Here is an 8,424-nt window from a genome sequence, read left to right on the forward strand (position 1 = left end):
CCACTGGGGGAGTTGCAATGTCAATAAACTACTTTTAAAGTCTCAAAAATAAAGACAGGGAGAAATCAGGAAAGAACAAAGATCAACTTGAGTTCATTAAATTATCCCATCAATGGATTTTGTATTTCTGACCTCAGTTCTTACAGCAAATAGCATAATTGTTACCAAAAGACTGTCAGAATTCTCTATCCCAGGTATGATATTTAGCATCTATCTGCCTTCCTCTACTACACTGAAATAGTTTACAATCTCATATCTACTTTATAATTGTGATTGATTACCCCCACCCAACAAATTTCCACTAAGTAGTAGGAATTTTACCAAAGCCTAGAATTATAAGATTAACTGTACTGAAGCTAAGAAGCAAGTAAATTAAAAAAAAAAAAAAAAACCAGAGATAAGGACAGGAGGAAATAAAGGAAAGACAAAATATGTTGAGAGACTATGACAAGAAAGAGTCATGTTAAAAACAAGAATAAGGAAAGTATATTTTAAGTGTCTTTTTAGATCACTTTAACTATATATTTTGGCATTTTTTGGCATCAAGTCCAAACTCTATAAACATAGTAACTCTGTGAACAACAGATTGGAACTCTGCCCTATCCTGGGCCATTTACTAAATTTCCCACACAACCAAGTCTATTGCTGCAGTAACTCTATCAATCCATCTTGCCAAGTCTCTTCCTCTCCATTGTTCATCTTCTACTTTTTTAAGTATAATGTCTTTTTCCAAGAACTAGTGCCTTCTGATGTATTCTATCTCCATACCTTTTCAATCTATATGAAGAACAGATCATCCAGGAGGCTGGGCTGTATGAGGAGGAATGTGGCATCAGAATTGGAGGAAGACTCATCAACAACCTGTGTTATGTAGATGACACAACCCTGCTTGATGAAACTGAGGACCTGAAGCGCTTGCTGCAGAAGATCAAAGACTACATCCTTCAATATGGATTGAAACTCAACATCAAGAAAACAAAGATTCTCACCACTGGACCGATTTGCAGCACTATGATAGATAGTGGAGAGATTGAGATTGTTGACAGCTTTAGCTCGGTTGGCTCCACAATCAACACTCTTGGTACCAACAGACAGGAAATCAAGAGATGAATTGCATTGGGAAAACCGGCTGTCAGGGACATCTCCAGAGTACTAAAGAGCAACAACATCAGTCTGGAGACTAAGGTGTGCCTAACCCAGGCCATAGTTTTTGCAATTGCTTGGTATGCACCAGAGAGCTGGACAAGGACTAGATATTATAGAAAGAGAATTGATGTCTTTGAGCTGTGATGAAGAGTGTTGAATATACCATGGACTGTCAGGAAAACAGAGAGGTTCATCCCAGAGAGTTTGGAGGCAAGGATTCTGAGGTTTCATCTGACATACTTTGGGCATGTTGCAAGGAGGCACCAGTCCTTGGAGAGGGACATCCTGCTTGGAAGGGCAGAGGGATGGAGAAAGAAAGGAAGATTATCGATGAGATGGATTGATACAGTGTCTGCGGTAATGAAGGTAGATGTGTCAGAGATAGTAAAGTGGGCACAAGATAGAGCAGGTTTCAGGGCTGTTGTATATAGGGTTGTTATGAATCAGAAGTGACTTGACAGCACTCAACAACAGTGCCTTTTGACAGAGGTCCTAAATTATAAAATGAAGTTTGATATCTTTCCCTTCAAGGAGCACCCTAGTTACATTTCCTAGAAAACAAATTTACTCTTTTGGCAATCCACCATTACCACAACTCAAATGTCTCAATTCTTCTTCAGTCCTCCTTAACTGTCCAGCTTTCACATGTACATGAAATAGTTGAAATACTAAGTAAGACTTAGGTCAAGCACACCTGAGTCTTTAAACTAGCATGCTTACTCTTTAGTACTTTGTAGAGATTGTTTATAGTAGATCTGCCCAATGTAATACATCTTTTAATTCTTCTGACTGCTGATTCCATGAGTTTTGATTGTAGATCCAAGTAAAATTAAATCCTTGGCAACTTCAATCTTTTATCTATTCAACATGATGTTGTCTAAGCTCCAGTGATGAAGATTTTTGTTTCCTTACTGTTGAGGTATAACCCACAGAGTAGGCTATAGTCTCATTTTCTTCAGTAAGCACTTTAGGTCTTATTTGCTTTGCACAAACAAGACAGTGTTATCTTCATAATGGAGGTTGTTGGACTTTTAGAGGGATGGAAGAATAGCCTGATTAGAGGACCTGCCTGTTTCCTGTAGGGTCACATAGGAAAGGAGAAAGGATGACACAGAGCAGTCCAAGGACAATAGTTTAAACACGCTGAAGTTCAGAGGAAATTTGAGAGTGCAAATTGGGTTACAGGAGAGAGTGAAGCACTGGTGCAGCATCAATGAAACTTGTCAATAGGTGATACATGGATTCCATAGAAAGAAGACACAAAAGAAATCCTACTGGTGTTTTCGAGACAGCCATGGACAACTAACAAGCTGTAAGTTCCCCACCACTAGCAGTGATCCACCCCAGCAAACCACCATCAAGACTGTGGAACACAGGGCAATATATATATATATACAGAGTCATTTTTATTCAGAAATTCAAAGGCATAGAAACTCAGAGCTGGCCCTGTTATCAGAGATGGGGGGTGGATACAGTGGGGTATTGGGGAGAGACTTTTGTATTTATATTCCATTGTGTAGTTGCCCAGTTTCACGTGCTGGTTGGTGAGATGGCATTCTGACTCTTTGTTATTGGTTCACTAGAGCTCCGCAAAGATGCAGTGACACAGTGAATCTGTCACAGAATAGAAGAAACATTAAACATTCCAGAGGTTCTCACTCATAGAGAATCAGGAACTAAGAAATTTACTCACCAATCATGTTCACTAAGTGCAGGGACCTAAACACAAAGACTCCTGTTAAAGGACAAATAGAAAGACAACACCCTTCCTGCCCTTTCAGAGGGCCTGCTCCCCACTTCACCATCATTACAGAACCCATGAGACATCAGACTAGAGTGTCTATATATCTTATCAGAGCAAGGTTCAGCATGTACCCCACCTGTTCAGCATTAAACATCAACCATCTCAAACCATGACCCAATCAACCAGTAGCATAGCAGAGATAGTGATAAGACAACTGCTGAGACACCACATCAGGCATCATACATATGCCAGAAGAAAGGTTATTTTAAAAACAAAAAAAAAAAAGAGAGAGAAAGCTTTTCAGACAAGGCAAGTTGCTTTCTCCTCCCCTGGAGCAGTGAACTCCCCAACCAAGGTGAGTCTTCCCACCTGTCCCAGAGCCAGAGAGAACTTCGGATAAGGCAAGTTCCTCTCCTAGCCCTTAGAGCAGGGAATCTCCCAAATCGAGGTGATTACCCCCATCAGTACCAATAACAGAGCGAACTTCAGAAGAATGCAACTTTTAGAGTAGGGAGCTCACCAAGTGAGCCTCGGCACCAGTGAAAACTTCAAGCAGGGGAGCTGCCTTCTTCCCTGGAGCAGTGAGCTCTCCAACCAAGATGAGTCTTTTCACTAGCCTAGGATCAGATGAAACTTCAGGCAGGAAGAGTCATCCTTCCCTTTCCTGAAAGGGAAGACCCCAGCCAAGGCGACCCCAGGCTAACTCCAGAACCAAAGGATTTCAGGAAAGCTACATTCAACCTCAGAAGACACAAGTACACTGCAAGCACTGACAACCAAGCCTTGAGGAGAAAAGAGTCCCAAGCTGCATATCTGGGACTTTCCTTGTACTCTAAGGCTTTGTCTGCTCAAGAGAGAAGCAGCAACGCAGCCCCACTCCCAACCCTCACCCCTATACACTTCATCTGTCACAAAGAAGTAGGCAAGATCAAGAATTATGAGAAAAATAAAACAAGGTTCTTTTTTTTAAATTTTATTTTATTTTATTTCATTATTTTTGTGTGTACCATCAAATCATATCTGACTGATACAGGAGGAGATTGTTCCTCCTTCTCCAGCAGAGCATCTGGTGGATTTGAACTGTGTACCTCTGAAATTGCAGTGCAGTTTCTTGCCACTAGGCCACCAGAGCTCGCCAACAAGGCTCTTTTTAAAAAGAGCAGACCAGATCAAGGACCCAATAAATACTTCAGAGACAGGAAAGCAGAAGAAATATGCTAATGTGGAGTTACAAGAATTGTTAATGAGGAAGTTACAAATGTTGGAAGAAATCATTGAAATCATAAGTAAAGAACAAAAATAGATAGAAAAATTATCACAAGGCAAACAGGATACAACCAACACAGTACCAGAAACAACCTAAAAGCATGAAAATACAATCCAGAATTTTAAGACCAGAATGGCAGAAATTCCCAACATGTTGGAGATAGAAGAAGCAAAATAGAAGAGATGGAACAAACAATCAGCAAGATAGAAGATAAGATGCCCAAAGGGAAGTTACAAGATGAAAAACAGTAAGAATACAAGAAAAATAAAGAACATTAGAATCATGTGTATGGAATGACATCAAAGGAAACAACATATCTATGATTGGAATTCCCATACAGGAGGGTTGTGGAGTGAAGGGAAGCACAGGGGAAATTGTGGATGAAGTACTAGAAGAAAACTTTACAGTATCATGAAAAATGAAGAAATACACATTCAAGAAGCTCAGCAAACTCCAAAAAGACTAGACCCTCAAAAGAAAAAATCAAGACAAATCATTATCAAAATCTCTAAAATCAAAGGCCAAGGAGAGTGAGAAAAATAGTCACTTACAAAGAAGAACCAATTAGATTAACTCTGACTTCTCAGCAGAAATCATGCAAGCAAGAAAACAATGCAAAAAAGAGGAAATGAAGCAAGTGCCAATTGAGGGGCCTGCACCCAGCAAAGATGTCCATCAAATATGAAGGAGAAAACAGGTTATTTGCAGAAAAGTAGAAACTTGAGGAATTTGTCAAAACAAGGTCAATTGTACAAGAAATATTAAGGGAATCCTTCACACAGAAACAGCATAGGAAATTAGACGGACCAAAGTAAACAATAATAACAGAAAAAGCAAGGCAGTACAATGGCAATGAAAAAACCTGGCCTATCAATGGTCACACTCAACGCGAATGGCTTAAACATACCAATTAAGAGAAAAAGAGTAACAGAATGGATAAAAAACAAAGCCTAACAATATGTTGTCTACAAGCGACACATTTAAGAAATCAAGAGAAATTTGGACTAAAAGTAAAGGAGTGAGAAAAAATATATTAAGCAAACAGCATCAGTAAAAACTGCAATAACAATAACTCTAATAGACTTCAGGATGAAAACCACCGTACAAGATAAGAGAGGATAATCTATTATGACTAAAGGCACAATAGATCAAGACACATATCTTTAGCTAACATCTATATACCTCTTGATAAAACTGCAAAATAAAAAATACCTGCAAAATATGTAAAACAATGGTTAACAGACATGAAAAAAGAAATAGACAACACCACAACATAGTAGTAGAGATTTCAACATATCGCTCTTACCAAAAGTCAGGTCAACACAAAAGATATCAACAAAGATGCAGAAGAACTAAACTATATAATCATCTAATTTTACCTCATGAACATAATCAAGGTACTTTACCCAACCGAACTTTGATTTGTACTGTCTTCTCAAGTGTACAAGGTACATTCTCCATAATTGAACACATATTAGAACACAAGGCATCAACAAGTTAAAAAACACTGAAGTAATACAAAGTATCTTCTCAGACCACAATGCCATAAAGATATAAATCAAGAGGATAAAGAGGAAAAGAACATCTACATGAAAACAAAATACCACCTTGCTGGAGCACTACTAATTTATAGAGGAAATAAAAACAGAAATTTAAAAAGGGTCCTCAAAATGAACGAAAATTAAAATACATCATATCAAAACTTCTGGGCTATAGTTAATGCAGTAAAAAAGAAGAAAGGAGTAAAATAAAGTTATAACCCCAAACTTCCAATAAATAGAAAAAGAACAACAAGCTAATCTCACACCCTCTAGAAGAAAGAAAATCATAATGTTAAGGGCTGAAATAATTGGGATAGAAAACTATTGAAATCATCAATAAAACAAGAAGCTGATACTTCAAAACTATTACTAAAATTGACAAACCATTGGCAAACTTAACAAAAGAAAGAAAATAAATAACTCTAATAAGAAATTAAAGAATGACACCACAATATAACCAATAAAAATTAAATCTGTAATATAGAAATAAATATTTGGAAAACTTTTTTTTTTGGCCAAACTTTTTTTATTTATCCTGTAGTTGCTTAACACACACTTAAATGGTCTTATTCGGGGAAGGGAAAGGGGAGGCTCTTGCAAATTCCCAAGGAAATGTCAAAAAGGCAATATATGGCCTGCATTATTCATGTGCTTTTTTGGGTTTACTGGGTGAAATAGCACTTTCTTTAAGTAAGCATCTGTTCTCAGGTTTTTCACACTGAGAACACTGAGATTTCAGTCTGAAGACAACCTGAAATCTTAAAGAGTAGCAAACCCAACCACCTTTCTATATTATCCATCTAGCTTGTTTATATAGGCAGAATGATTCATGTGTCCATTTTAGATGGCTAGATGTCTGCAAAAAATCTTAGTATTGCTTGCCTCATCTACTGGGATTAATCAAATAGAAAGTGGCCTTCAGGAACAGTTAAAGAGAATTATAACACTAGTACACAAGTCAAGTCTTTGCACGTTTAACATTTGCTTATTGAAAGCAAAGTCATAAAAGCAAATAAAATTAAACATGTTTACTGCTTTTCCTCACAAGAACATAAAAATTACGGAGGAGAACTTAAGAGGAAATTTTAAAAAGTAACACAATTTTTTCCTTTCAATAGTTCTTGGGTAGTTATGACAGAACAGGTTCCACTTTGTTTGTTTCATTGAACAAGGATTTTGGTCCAAAGTTTTGTTCGGTTTTAGTTTCTGCTTCTGCCTCCCCCTCTAGCAGATCGGCTTCCTCCGTGGCCACCACCTCTTGGTGCTCCACAGCTTGAACTACTGTAGGAATCACGTGGAGGAGGGTACCCTCTTTCCATAGAAGGAGGAAGCCCTCGTTCTTGTCTGCCAACCCGATCACAGCCACTTGAGTAGAGATCATTTCGGCTGCTTGAGTAACTGTCTCGACTTCCACCATATCCGTCTCGTGAGCTGCTGTAATCATCATAGTGACTGTTTCCACTGTAAGATGGCGGGGGCCCTCGTGTAGGTGGAGCACTACGTGAGTTACCATAACTCTCATAGGAATCTCTGTAGGAGCCTCCACTTGGATGATCTGAATAATAGCGATCACGCCCATAGCCATCTCTATCACTATAACCTCTAGAGGGATAGTCATCGCGTGAACTGGAATGACCATAATCACGATATGTATAATCTCTTCGAGGTGGTGCATAATCTCTTGTATCCCTAGAATTTGGGTAATCTCTTCTTGAATAACTATCTTTAGTAGAATATCCATCATCTCTTGGGGACAAATAAACATCTCTACGTGAAGGTAACAGTTCCCTTCTTGGTGGACCTCCATAACTGTCTCTTCCATGTGATACAGGTGCTCTTCCACCCATTCCACTGCTGCTTCGAACTGGTCCTGAAGGGGCTGATCTTTTAGGAGGAGGCCCTCCACTTCGTGGCGGTGGTCCCCTTTTCACTAGCAGTGGTCCCCGGGAAGAACTCATGTTAAAGTTCATAGAATAGCCACCATCATCCATGTGACCCCCACGTGAAGGGGGTCGCCTGGTTCCTCCACTTCCTCCTCTTCCACCTCGAAGACCTCTTGGAGGACCTCTGCTTCTTGGAGGTGGAGGGGGTCCACACCTACCACTTTCAAATGTTGGCTTAGTGGCTTGTTCCACTTTGATAGCCTTTCCATCCAAAGACTTTTCATTCATATCTCTGGCTGCATCTTTGGCATCCGCTGGGCTTTCAAAGGTGACAAAAGCAAATCCTCTTAATTTGTTAGTTTCTCGGTCTTTCATCAAGAGCACTTCTACAATTCATCCATATTTGCCAAATACAGCCCCCAGGGCTTTCTCATTTGTTTCTGTATTGAGCCCTCCAATGAAGAGCTTTCCTGGGCCATCAGCTTCAACCATTTTTCCCCCGGGGGTATGTACTGCAAACCCGATGACTGTTCCAAGCTCCTTTGAAGCTCGCTGACCTGCGTTTCGATAAGGTTTCGAACGAGGGCCCGCCGCTGGGTATGAGGACAAGGAGGAGAAGGCGCTTGTACTGCTGCTCAACGAGGACGAACAAAGGAGCCAGCAAACTTTATACTGCCCGGGAACGACTCTGATAAATTTGAAAGCCTAGAGGAAATGGAAAAATTCCTAGAAACCCATATCCTACTTAAATTGACAGAGAATACTTGAACAGATCTATCACAAAAGAAGAAATTGAACAGGTTATAAAAATATTCCCAAGAAAATATTGCTGACCCAAATAAA

The 8,424-nt window shown here is 39.4% G+C and overlaps 1 pseudogene; it reads right to left on the reverse strand.

The window, feature by feature from the left end:
• Positions 1–6,897: 6,897 nt before the first annotated feature.
• Positions 6,898–8,073, reverse strand: LOC102860903 (annotated as a pseudogene).
• Positions 8,074–8,424: the final 351 nt, after the last annotated feature.

Source organism: Elephantulus edwardii, unplaced genomic scaffold, assembly GCF_000299155.1.
Source record: "Elephantulus edwardii isolate Elephantulus edwardi_28Jun2011 unplaced genomic scaffold, EleEdw1.0 scaffold00059, whole genome shotgun sequence".
Taxonomy (NCBI): domain Eukaryota; kingdom Metazoa; phylum Chordata; class Mammalia; order Macroscelidea; family Macroscelididae; genus Elephantulus; species Elephantulus edwardii.